We start from the raw sequence: 13,939 nt of genomic DNA on the forward strand, positions 1-13,939 counted from the left end.
GTAAGTAAGACAATAGAGCTTCTGTTTTCCCAGTAAGTAAGAGACAACAGAGCTTCTGTTTTCCCAGTAAGTAAGACAACAGAGCTTCTGTTTTCCCAGTAAGTAAGAGACAACAGAGCTTCTGTTTTCCCAGTAAGTAAGAGACAATAGAACACGGACGGTAAATTCAGATGTCCTTTATGAGGGAAGTTTTAAAAAATCCTTAATACAAAAATAAAAAATTAAAAGTGCAAAACCACAAAAATAAAAATAAACAAATGTGTTGTTTGTGTTCATTTAAGCTCACCATGGAAACTAAAAAAAAAACAGTAGCAGCAAATTAAAAAATAATAAACAAAAAGCAACAGAATCTGGACCTCCTGTAACACGTTATCAGGATAAACAATTCTGGGTTTAATCTCTTTCCTCAAGATATCACTATGGCAACACACAGTTGGTCACAGTTTACAGGTGGAGGACAATAGGGTGGGAGGAGTCAAGTGTTAAATCGTTACCTTATTTAAAAACAATCAACAGTGTCACGTACAGTAAACAATAGGTAAACAAACTCAGACACGGCACACAAACAGGTACAACTAGAGGCGAGAGGCTGTGATCTGTAGTTTCCTAACTTTACCTAAGAATAACAGGTATTATTTAAGCCCCTATTTCTCTCCCTCTTATAATGATGACTCGTATGAACCAAGAGGTTAGTTATCCCCCGTCTATCTAGAAGAGAACATGAGAATTATCTCATGATAGTTATATGGAAGAAAGCATTCCTTAGGGAAAAGGACAGAAACCAAAACATGCTTGGTGGAGGAGAGATCAGCAGTGAACCAGTGATCGAGTAACAGGAGGAATATTAATTCATATAGAAGATCCTTTACCCCGGAAAAAAACAGCTATCTCCCAGAAATAAACAGAGGCTAGACACCTACCTGTCTGTCCCCAACACGCTGTCTGTCCCCAACACGCTGTCTGTCCCTCACTGACTGTTAATCCCTTACTGGTAGTGTCAGAGTCTGACTAGTGTAACAGCGCCATCTACACAAAGCTCTAGGTATTGCAAGTGTGCGTGTCTTACTGTGGGAGTGTCTGTCAGTCTCTCTGTCTATGGCTCTCTGTGTGGTGGATTGTTTTCTACAGTCTGATTTAAATCTGTTAAGTCTCTTTCCCTCTTCTGTAGTCTAGCTGGCCTCTACCTACCTCTCTCTACTATAGTCTAGCTGGCCTCTCTACCTACCTCTCTCTTCTGTCGTCTAGCTGGCCCCTACCTACCTCTCTACTGCAGTCTACCTGGCCCCTACCTCTCTACTACAGTCTAGCTGGCCCCTACCTACCTCGCTCTACTGTAGTCAAGCTGGCCCCTACCTACCTCACTGTTGTCAAGCTGACCCCTACCTACCCCTCTCTACTGTAGTCTAGCTGGCCCCTACCTACCTCTCTCTACTGTAGTCAAGCTGGCCCCTACCTACCTCTCTCTACTGTAGTCAAGCTGGCCCCTACCTACCTCTCTCTACTGCAGTCAAGCTGGCCCCTACCTACCTCTCTCTACTGTAGTCTAGCTGGCCCCTACCTACCTCTCTCTACTGTAGTCTAGCTGGCCTCTCTACCTACCCCTCTCTACTGCAGTCTAGCTGGACCCTACCTACCCACCCCTCTCTACTGCAGTCTAGCTGGACCCTACCTACCCACCCCTCTCTACTGCAGTCTAGCTGGCCTCTACCTACCCCTCTCTACTGCAGTCTAGCTGGCCCCTACCTACCCCTCTCTACTGTAGTCTAGCTGGCCCCTACCTACCTCTCTACTGTAGTCTAGCTGGCCCCTACCTACCTCTCTACTGTAGTCTAGCTGGCCCCTACCTACTGTAGTCTAGCTGGCCCCTACCTACCCCTCTCTACTGTAGTCTAGCTGGCCTCTACCTACCCCTCTACTGCAGTCTAGCTGGCCCCTACCTACCTCTCTACTGTAGTCTAGCTGGCCTCTACCTACCCCTCTCTACTGTAGTCTAGCTGGCTCCTACCTACCCCTCTCTACTGCAGTCTAGCTGGCCCCTACCTACCTCTCTACTGTAGTCTAGCTGGCCTCTACCTACCCCTCTCTACTGTAGTCTAGCTGGCCTCTACCTACCCCTCTTTCCCTCACTCTTCATTCTCTATCTGTCCCTACCCGTTTCTGCGTTGGAACATTTTCCTTCTGAATGTAGGTACCCCCCTCTATCTGTCCCTACCTTAGTTGGTTTCTCTGTGTTGGTTGGGTCCCCTTAATCTTTAATCTAGAGGTGTCCCCCTGTCCCTCCCCAAGTCCCGCCCACCCTCCCGCTATGGAGAAATACATAGGGCGTGGGGGCCGTCTGTCAGGGGGAGCAGCCAATGGCGTGATGGGTCCCTCTCCCCCTCCCCCAGATCAGTTCAGGGCATTAACACAGATGGATGAGATTCCTTTTCACCTTCCTCCTCTACTACTGGCTCACCTGGAGAGAGAGGGAGAGGGAAAGAGAGTGAGAGCGTGAGGGAAAGAGGGTGAGAGCGAGGGAAAGAGGGTGAGAGCGAGGGAAAGAGGGTGAGAGCGAGGGAAAGAGGGTGAGAGAGAGGGAAAGAGGGGGAGAGAGAGGGAAAGAGGGGGAGAGAGAGGGAAAGAGGGGGAGAGAGAGGGAAAGAGGGTGAGAGCATGAGGGAAAGAGGGTGAGAGCATGAGGGAAAGAGGGTGAGAGCATGAGGGAAAGAGGGGGAGAGAGAGGGAAAGAGGGGGAGAGAGAGGGAAAGAGGGGGAGAGAGAGGGAAAAAGGGGGAGAGAGAGGGAAAGAGAGAGGGAAAGAGAGGGAAAGAGAGAGGGAGAGGGAAAGAGAGAGGGAAAGAGAGAGGGAAATAGCCAGAAAGATCACAACCAGGAAGTGCCATCTAAAAGTGTGACAGAATGAACATTGGAATGGTCCTATTTAAAGTGAGTGTGTACCTGATGTTAGGTTAGGGGGGGGTTTCTACACGCCGTAGCAGGCAGACAGTCTCTCCTTCAGCTGGGGGGGAAACTGTTCTGAGAACTGCTGCCAGTTCTCCTCTCCTACCTGGTCCTTAAAACCATGGAGGATCTGGGGGGGGGGGGGGAGAGAAAATACTTTGATTCCTCAACAAAGAAATGACAACAGAAACGATGTCTGAAATAATTCTCTACTATTATGGTTAACATCCCACTATCATACAGTCTATACACACACACACACAGAGAGACACACACAGAGAGAGACACACACACACACACAGAGAGACACACACACACACACACACAGAGACACACACACACACACACACACAGAGACACACACACACACACAGAGACACACACACACACACACACACAGAGACACACACACACACACACAGAGACACACACACACACACACACACACAGAGACACACACACACACACACACACACAGAGACACACACACACAGAGAGACACACACACACACACAGAGAGAGACACACACACACACACAGAGAGACACACACACACACACACACACACACACAGAGAGACACACACACACACACACACACACACAGAGAGACACACACAGAGAGACACACACGGATCTGGGCCAAGCAAAGCTTTTCCCAGCATGTGTCCTAAACGGCAGCCTCTCCCTTCCACTGTACACTACAGACGTGCAGATCAAGGGAACCAGGTGCCTTCTGGGACAGAGCTTTGGGTCCTCCACACACCTTGTAGAACATGTCTCTCAGGTCGTCTTTAGGGCTGACCCAGGACGCCACGGCATCGCAGAAGAAGATGAAGTCCTGCAGAGAGACACATTCTGTCATTTCAACCTACAGAAGGACCGTGTCTCCATGTTGAGGACTGTTCTCTTCATACCACAACCCCTGCTGCCGACTTCCTGTCTGACTCCCAACACCTGGTCCCAAACCCAACCGCAGTGCTACAATGTGATTCTAGGTGTGTAACGCAGCTCACTTGCCAGACATGGTTGCAGCAACTCAGCACCCGACAGGCAATATCAACCAAAACAACTTCAACAGGTTAACTGACCAGAGACGGTCACCTGACCCATTCTATTAGCCGGTCTGTATTAGCCGGTCTGTATTAGCCGGTCTGTATTAGCCGGTCTGTATTACCGGGCTACATCAATGTGTTAGATGTCGTTTGAAGAGAACGCAGTTGGATAGACCTTCTCTTGAGCTATTTTTACAGCCTACCTTTAAGGAGAGGGATGATTTTCAGACGGAGACATATAGGTGATCAATATTTATTTCTAGGCTGTGTAGTAAACTAGAGCCTAAATGTAGGAAGTACATTTCCTTAGAGAGAGAAGTGCCCCGTTCTCCTCCTCCTCCCCATGAACAGCCTATAACCTCCTCTAACTGACACCACACACATCTGATCTCACCGGTGAGACACTGAACAGGAAGCAGCAAGAACAGGTGGGTCGTCATCGTAAATAAGAAGTTGTTCTTAACCGACTTGCCGAGTTAAATAAAGGTTCAATAAAAACAGAATGATGACAGCAACACGTGGTAGGATACAGTCTAGTTCTGTAGGATACAGTCTAGTTCTGTAGGATACAGTCTAGTTCTGTAGGATACAGTCTAGTTCTGTAGTAGTTCTGTAGGATACAGTCTAGTTCTGTAGGATACAGTCTAGTTCTGTAGGATACAGTCTAGTTCTGTAGTAGTTCTGTAGGATACAGTCTAGTTCTGTAGGATACAGTCTAGTTCTGTAGGATACAGTCTAGTTCTGTAGGATACAGTCTAGTTCTGTAGGATACAGTCTACTTCTGTAGGATACAGTCTACTTCTGTAGGATACAGTCTACTTCTGTAGGATACAGTCTACTTCTGTAGGATACAGTCTAGTTCTGTAGGATACAGTCTAGTTCTGTAGGATACAGTCTAGTTCTGTAGGATACAGTCTAGTTCTGTAGGATACAGTCTAGTTCTGTAGGATACAGTCTAGTTCTGTAGTAGTTCTGTAGGATACAGTCTAGTTCTGTAGGATACAGTCTAGTTCTGTAGTAGTTCTGTAGGATACAGTCTAGTTCTGTAGGATACAGTCTAGTTCTGTAGGATACAGTCTAGTTCTGTAGGATACAGTCTAGTTCTGTAGGATACAGTCTAGTTCTGTAGGATACAGTCTAGTTCTGTAGTAGTTCTGTAGGATACAGTCTAGTTCTGTAGGATACAGTCTAGTTCTGTAGGATACAGTCTAGTTCTGTAGGATACAGTCTAGTTCTGTAGGATACAGTCTAGTTCTGTAGGATACAGTCTAGTTCTGTAGGATACAGTCTAGTTCTGTAGGATACAGTCTAGTTCTGTAGGATACAGTCTAGTTCTGTAGGATACAGTCTAGTTCTGTAGGATACAGTCTAGTTCTGTAGGATACAGTCTACTTCTGTAGGATACAGTCTACTTCTGTAGGATACAGTCTAGTTCTGTAGTAGTTCTGTAGGATACAGTCTAGTTCTGTAGGATACAGTCTAGTTCTGTAGGATACAGTCTAGTTCTGTAGTAGTTCTGTAGGATACAGTCTAGTTCTGTAGGATACAGTCTAGTTCTGTAGGATACAGTCTAGTTCTGTAGGATACAGTCTAGTTCTGTAGGAGTTCTGTAGGATACAGTCTAGTTCTGTAGGAGTTCTGTAGGATACAGTCTAGTTCTGTAGGATACAGTCTAGTTCTGTAGGATACAGTCTAGTTCTGTAGGATACAGTCTAGTTCTGTAGTAGTTCTGTAGGATACAGTCTAGTTCTGTAGGATACAGTCTAGTTCTGTAGGATACAGTCTAGTTCTGTAGGATACAGTCTAGTTCTGTAGGATACAGTCTACTTCTGTAGGATACAGTCTACTTCTGTAGGATACAGTCTACTTCTGTAGGATACAGTCTACTTCTGTAGGATACAGTCTAGTTCTGTAGGATACAGTCTAGTTCTGTAGGATACAGTCTAGTCTGTAGGATACAGTCTAGTTCTGTAGGATACAGTCTAGTTCTGTAGGATACAGTCTAGTTCTGTAGTAGTTCTGTAGGATACAGTCTAGTTCTGTAGGATACAGTCTAGTTCTGTAGTAGTTCTGTAGGATACAGTCTAGTTCTGTAGGATACAGTCTAGTTCTGTAGGATACAGTCTAGTTCTGTAGGATACAGTCTAGTTCTGTAGGATACAGTCTAGTTCTGTAGGATACAGTCTAGTTCTGTAGTAGTTCTGTAGGATACAGTCTAGTTCTGTAGGATACAGTCTAGTTCTGTAGGATACAGTCTAGTTCTGTAGGATACAGTCTAGTTCTGTAGGATACAGTCTAGTTCTGTAGGATACAGTCTAGTTCTGTAGGATACAGTCTAGTTCTGTAGGATACAGTCTAGTTCTGTAGGATACAGTCTAGTTCTGTAGGATACAGTCTAGTTCTGTAGGATACAGTCTAGTTCTGTAGGATACAGTCTACTTCTGTAGGATACAGTCTACTTCTGTAGGATACAGTCTAGTTCTGTAGTAGTTCTGTAGGATACAGTCTAGTTCTGTAGGATACAGTCTAGTTCTGTAGGATACAGTCTAGTTCTGTAGTAGTTCTGTAGGATACAGTCTAGTTCTGTAGGATACAGTCTAGTTCTGTAGGATACAGTCTAGTTCTGTAGGATACAGTCTAGTTCTGTAGGAGTTCTGTAGGATACAGTCTAGTTCTGTAGGAGTTCTGTAGGATACAGTCTAGTTCTGTAGGATACAGTCTAGTTCTGTAGGATACAGTCTAGTTCTGTAGGATACAGTCTAGTTCTGTAGGATACAGTCTAGTTCTGTAGGATACAGTCTAGTTCTGTAGGATACAGTCTAGTTCTGTAGGATACAGTCTAGTTCTGTAGGATACAGTCTAGTTCTGTAGGATACAGTCTAGTTCTGTAGTAGTTCTGTAGGATACAGTCTAGTTCTGTAGGATACAGTCTAGTTCTGTAGGATACAGTCTAGTTCTGTAGGATACAGTCTAGTTCTGTAGGATACAGTCTAGTTCTGTAGGATACAGTCTAGTTCTGTAGGATACAGTCTATCTGTAGGATACGTCTAGTTCTGTAGGATACAGTCTAGTTCTGTAGGATACAGTCTAGTTCTGTAGGATACAGTCTAGTTCTGTAGGATACAGTCTAGTTTAGTTCTGTAGGATACAGTCTAGTTCGTAGGAACAGTCTAGTTCTGTAGAAGTTAGTTCTGTAGGATACAGTCCTGAGTTCTGTAGTAGTTCTGTAGGATACAGTCTAGTTCTTGTAGGATACAGTCTAGTTCTGAGGATACAGCTCAGTCTGTAGGGATACAGTCCTAGTTCTGTAGGATACAGTCTAGTTCTGTAGGATACAGTCTTCTGTAGGATACAGTCTAGTTCTGTAGGATACAGTCTAGTTCTGTAGGATACAGTCTAGTTCTGTAGGATACAGTCTAGTTCTGTAGGATACAGTCTAGTTCTGTAGGATACAGTCTAGTTCTGTAGGATACAGTCTAGTTCTGTAGGATACAGTCTAGTTTCTGTAGGATACAGTCTAGTTCTGTAGTAGTTCTGTAGATACAGTCTAGTTGTAGTAGTTCTGTAGGATAAGTTCTGTAAGATACAGTCTAGTTCTGTAGGATACCAGTCTAGTTCTGTAGGATACAGTCTAGTTCTGTAGATACAGTCTAGTTCTGTAGGATACAGTCTAGTTCTGTAGGATACAGTCTAGTTCTGTAGGATACAGTCTAGTTCTGTAGGATACAGTCTAGTTCTGTAGGATACAGTCTAGTTCATGTAGGATACAGTCTAGTTCTGTAGGATACAGTCTAGTTCTGTAGGATACAGTCTAGTTCTGTAGGATACAGTCTAGTTCTGTAGGATACAGTCTAGTTCTGTAGTAGTTCTGTAGGATACAGTCTAGTTCTGTAGGATACAGTCTAGTTCTGTAGGATACAGTCTAGTTCTGTAGGATACAGTCTATTCTGTAGGATACAGTCTAGTTCTGTAGGATACAGTCTAGTCTGTAGGATAACAGTCTATTCTGTAGGATACAGTCTAGTTCTGTAGGATACAGTCTAGTTCTGTAGGATACAGTCTAGTTCTGTAGGATACAGTCTAGTTCTGTAGGATACAGTCTAGTTCTGTAGGATACAGTCTAGTTCTGTAGGATACAGTCTAGTTCTGTAGGATACAGTCTAGTTCTGTAGGATACAGTCTAGTTCTGTTAGGATACAGTCTAGTTCTGTAGGATACAGTCTAGTTCTTGGATAAGTCTAGTTCTGTAGATACAGTCTAGTTCTGTAGTAGTTCTGTAGGATACAGTCTAGTTCTGTAGGATACAGTCTAGTTCTGTAGGATACAGTCTAGTTCTGTAGGATACAGGCTAGTTCTGTAGATACAGTTAGTTCTGTAGGATACAGTCTAGTTCTGTAGGATACAGTCTAGTTCTGTAGGATACAGTCTAGTTCTGTAGGAATACAGTCCTAGTTCTGTAGGATACAGTCTAGTTCTGTAGGATACAGTCTAGTTCTGTAGGATACAGTCTAGTTCTGTAGGATACAGCAGTTCTGTGTATTTCTGTGGGATAAGTCTAGTCTGTAGGATACAGTCTAGTTCTGTAGATAACAGTCTAGTTCTGTGGTCAGTCTAGTCTAGTTCTGTAGGATACAGTTCTAGTTCTTAGGATACAGTCTAGTTCTGTAGGATACAGTCTAGTTCTGTAGGATACAGTCTAGTTCTGTAGGATACAGTCTAGTTCTGTAGTAGTTCTGTAGGATACAGTCTAGTTCTGTAGGATACAGTCTAGTTCTGTAGGAGTTCTGTAGGATACAGTCTAGTTCTGTAGGATACAGTCTAGTTCTGTAGTAGTTCTGTAGGATACAGTCTAGTTCTGTAGGATACAGTCTAGTTCTGTAGGATACAGTCTAGTTCTGTAGGATACAGTCTAGTTCTGTAGGATACAGTCTAGTTCTGTAGGATACAGTCTAGTTCTGTAGGATACAGTCTAGTTCTGTAGGATACAGTCTAGTTCTGTAGGATACAGTCTAGTTCTGTAGGATACAGTCTAGTTCTGTAGGATACAGTCTAGTTCTGTAGGATACGTCTAGTTCTGTAGGATACAGTCTAGTTCTGTAGGATACAGTCTAGTTCTGTAGGATTCAGTCTAGTTCTGTAGGATTCAGTCTAGCTTTTAGGAGGACGATTTGTAGGCAGAGACAAATAAAATGCGTCATCAGTACTTATTGGAAATATGAAGGAACAAAGCTCGCTCACCATGGTAACCTAACGTCGGTTGAGTGCCCACACCGGCCCAACTAGGAGAGGACAGGTACGGGCCCAACTAGGAGAGGACAGGCCCAACTAGGAGAGGACAGGTACGGGCCCCTGTACCTGTCCTCTCCATCTCCATCTCCCTTCCTCTTACCTGGACCACTCCCCCAGGGTTTACACCAATCATCATGCAGATCCCTCTGAAGGCGGAGTCTTTCTCCTCGTTGTCACGGATGTTCCGTAGGGACGTACACCTGTCTCACACACACACACACACCACCGCGTCACAAACCAGGCAATCTAAACATGTTGAGAATGATCAGTGAGGTGAAGGACTAGATGTGTCATCAGATGTGTGACAGACTCACCACGGTCTGATGAACTGCTGGAGCATCGGAGCCACCTCCTGAGGACACACGTAGCCCAGGCGACCAATCGTAATGGCTGGAAAAAGATGGGAGGTGCCTCACTCATGTGTACAACACACCCAACTAAAAATCAAGAGCTGGTTTGACGTCGCTGATGTTCGTATCATAAATAACTGCTCATTATTATTTGGAGATGAGTCAGTCAGTCACCTTTTACCCAAAATGCATTGGCTGCAATGTCAAACAAACCCAATGATTGCGTGTGTTCAGCATCTGTGTGTCTGTGTGTGTCTGTGTGTGTGTGTGTGTGTGTGTGTGTTCAGCATCTGTGTGTCTGTGTGTCTGTGTGTGTGTGTGTTCAGCATCTGTGTGTCTGTGTGTGTGTGTGTTCAGCATCTGTGTGTCTGTGTGTGTGTGTGTGTGTGTGTTCAGCATCTGTGTGTCTGTGTGTGTGTGTGTGTTCAGCATCTGTGTGTCTGTGTGTGTGTGTGTGTGTTCAGCATCTGTGTGTCTGTGTGTGTGTGTGTGTTCAGCATCTGTGTGTCTGTGTGTGTGTGTGTGTTCAGCATCTGTGTGTCTGTGTGTGTGTGTGTTCAGCATCTGTGTGTCTGTGTGTGTGTGTGTTCAGCATCTGTGTGTACCAGTGTTCTCCAGCAGGGTCTTGGGTGTGTTGGGTCTGTTGATGATCTCTACCAGCTGGTTCAGAACCAGAGACACATAGGGCTGCATCTCTACACCTACAGACAGAGGTGGAAACAGACACAGAGATGGAGACAGAGGTGGAAACAGACACAGATGGAGACAGGTGGAAACAGACACAGAGATGGAAACAGACACAGAGATGGAAACAGACAGAGACGGAGACAGGGAAATAATCAAAGCAGAGAAATATATCATTAAGATAACTCATGCTAGCAGCATCGAAACTGACAATTGCTTTGTTTGTTAAAGAACAAAATAAAATAAAAACATGATCATCTCTCACATGTACATATTATCTCCGTGCACAAACCTACATGCAGAAAGACTCACCCATCTGCATGCAGATCTCTCCAATGGCCCAGGTAGCGTTGTTACACACAGAGATGAACTCTGGGTTCAGGTTGGTCCCTAGAATAGGCATGAACTCAGCTGGACACACACACACACACACACACACACACACAGAGAGAAAGCCAAGGGGAAGAGAAAGGGAGGCCGATAGATAACATAAGGAGTATGATAGACTGGTAGTTACACAGTTAGTAGGAAAAGAAGAGAGATCGTATAGATCGTTACCGATGCAGGGTTTGACGTGAGGGAAGCAGGCCTTGGTCAGATCACCCAGCAGGGCGAAGGAGCTCTGTCTCACCTCTGGCATGGTGTCCTGGAGATATAGAATGTGTGTGTTAACTACATTGTCTATATATGACAGAAAATGGTTGTATACAATCAAATAGAGCCAGGGTCTGTTACCACACACACACACACACAGGATCCCAAACCTCAGTGAAGATCAGGAGTTCTACCAGTCAGATTATTGTCTTATTCTAAACATGACTTAAACATAAGCCTCCGTAACATGAACCAATTAAACCAGCTCTGTAGTAATGAGGGTTGTACAGTAGGCTACAGGCCCAGTACATTCTCACTGCATACTGGCGGTGGTCGAGTCACCCTGCTGTTCTACTCAGACCATTTCAGAACTATATGATCCACTGGTAACAAACATCAGTTGTGTATCTTATGAGGCCCAGCTGAGTGACATTAAACTGACATGATGTGTTCTTTATTCTACTGGACTGACTGGCCTGCATCTGGTCACTGACCGTCCCTCAGCCTGACTGCCCCTCAGCCTGCCCCCTCCACTAAGACTGACCGTCCCTCAGCCTGCCCCCTCCACTAAGACTGGCCGTCCCTCAGCCTGCCCCTCCACTAAGACTGACCGTCCCTCAGCCTGCCCCCTCCACTAAGACTGACCGTCCCTCAGCCTGCCCCCTCCACTAAGACTGACCGTCCCTCAGCCTGCCCCCCGCCACTAAGACTGACCGTCCCTCAGCCTGCCCCCTCCACTAAGACTGACCGTCCGTCAGCCTGCCCCCTCCCTCAGCCTGCCCCCTCCACTAAGACTGTCCGTCCCTCAGCCTGCCCCCCTACCTCAGCCTGCCCCCTCCACTAAGACTGACCGTCCCTCAGCATGCCCCCCTCCCTCAGCCTACCCCCTCCACTAAGACTGACAAAAAAGGGACACCGTCTTCCAGCTGATGGAGAAACTCGAGTCACATTGCATTATTACATTGCATTATTACATTGCATTATTACATTGCATTATTTCTGACACGCGCACAAATTCATGTTACTATGAGACATGGTGTTCTGATCAATCCGGTTGGCCGACGGTAGGCTATAGGGGCACTTGATTTGCTCTTCGGGCACGCTGAGAAGGCAGAGTTTGTGCCTTCAGACACATGAAATGGTTCAAAATGGGAACCCTTGGCCTCCCCGGTGCGCAGGGCAGCTGAAACAAGTGCACCTCCTGTCAACAGCGTGAGACAGAATAAAAGTAGGAATACAAGGTTTTTATAGAAATGTTTAGAGATGGACTAGGAATGCCTTGGAGATTGTCTCGGTCAGTGGTCACCAAACGGTCATTCACACATATGTAGAGTTAACACTGAACCCCCCCCTCCTCCCCCCACACACACACACTCCGTACCTGCATGCACTGAAACAGTAGTGTCATGATGTTGCTCCGGGACACTAGCTGATCAACGTGGCCCCCCAGGCCCTCAGCCAGACCACTGAGGAGGTCCAGGGCCACGATCATAAAGTCCTTATCAGGAGCTTCGTACTGGTCCGGCTGCTGGCTGTACATCTGGGGGGAGGTGAGGGAGAGAGAGTTAAGATCAAAAACCACTGAATCTTTAAAATCACTGATAACTGTGTGTCTTAGACATTATATATACAAAAGGTATGAGTGGATCTGGACATTTCAGCCCGTTGCTGACAGGTGCAGGCCTTACTGAAGAGCTCAGAGACTTTCAAAATGGCGCCATCATAGGATGCATAGTGATAACTGTAAAGTTTGGTGGATGAAGAATAACGGTTTTGGGGCGTGTTTTGTGTGCGTGTGTGCATCTCACCATAGCCTGAGCCAGTGTTTTCTGCACCAGTGTAACACAGCGCTGGTAGACTGGTTCACAGTAGGGCAGGAAGCCACTCTGGAGGGCTGTAGCTACAGAGGACAGACACTCTAACAGAGGAAACAGGTCCTTGTCTTCATCCTTCAACTCATTCCACTTGGCGATGAGAGGAGGCATCAGCTTCTCTATGTACTCCTAGAGGAGAGAGAGACGAGGGGTGGGGGGGAGGAGAGAGACGGGGAGGAGAGAGAGGGGAGGGGTGGGGGGGAGGAGAGAGACGGGGAGGAGAGAGAGGGGAGGGGTGGGGGGGAGGAGAGAGACGGGGAGGAGAGAGACGGGGGGAGAGAGACAGGTGGGGGGGGGAGAGATATGGTTAAAACTTGTAAAACAACAAATGAGCCGAAAACCAACCGCCGCCCTCCCGAAAACCACCGCCGCCCTCCCGAAAACCAACCGCCGCCCTCCCGAAAACCAACCGCCGCCCTCCCGAAACCAACCGCCGCCCTCCCGAAAACCAACCGCCGCCCTCCCGAAAACCAACCGCCGCCCTCCCGAAAACCAACCGCCGCCCTCCAAATGGGAAACTGAGGGCAACTAGAAGGGGTGTTTAACTAGCCTAACTACCTACTAACCGGTTGGTTGAGGTGGTGTCCTACGGAGTCCGCCAGTGTTCCTATGGCGTCGTACAGTATGAGCAGGTTCTTGTGTTGGTATTTTCCAAAGGCGAAGACCAGAGTATCCAGAATGAAGCTCAGATAGGGAACCAGCTCTGTACAGGCTCCTCCTCTAGGGTGGCAAACGCACTGAGAGGGGGAGAGAGGGAGGAGGAGAGAGGAGGGAGGAGAGAAAGGGGAGGGGGCAGAGGGCGAGGAGCAGGAAACATTAATTCATTGCCGTATCTCATCAAGACCTTGAATTCCAGTTCAACATCTTATTCTCTCCCAAAAAAACTCCCCCCCCCCCCCCCCCCCCCCCCACACACACACCCACCACTCTCCCCCCACACACACCCCCCCACCTCACACACCCTCCCCACCAGCCGCTCCCGCCCCACACCTGCAGGCGGCCTCCTGAACCCTCTTGTTCCCGTCCAGGATCCTCTTGAGGAGTTCAGTCATGAGGGGTTTGAGGTGGGAGTCGGGGGGCTGGCTGACCACCCAGTGGGCGTAGCGGGACAGGGTCCAGCAGGCGATGGAGCGCACCAGGGCCTTCTTATCACA

At 46.8% G+C, this 13,939-nt stretch overlaps 1 pseudogene; it reads right to left on the reverse strand.

Annotated features, from left to right (window-relative positions):
• Positions 1-300: 300 nt before the first annotated feature.
• LOC109882934 (transportin-2-like) overlaps positions 301-13,939 on the reverse strand; it is a 14,093-nt pseudogene continuing 454 nt past the window's right edge.

Source organism: Oncorhynchus kisutch, unplaced genomic scaffold (assembly GCF_002021735.2).
Source record: "Oncorhynchus kisutch isolate 150728-3 unplaced genomic scaffold, Okis_V2 scaffold1535, whole genome shotgun sequence".
Lineage (NCBI taxonomy): Eukaryota > Metazoa > Chordata > Actinopteri > Salmoniformes > Salmonidae > Oncorhynchus > Oncorhynchus kisutch.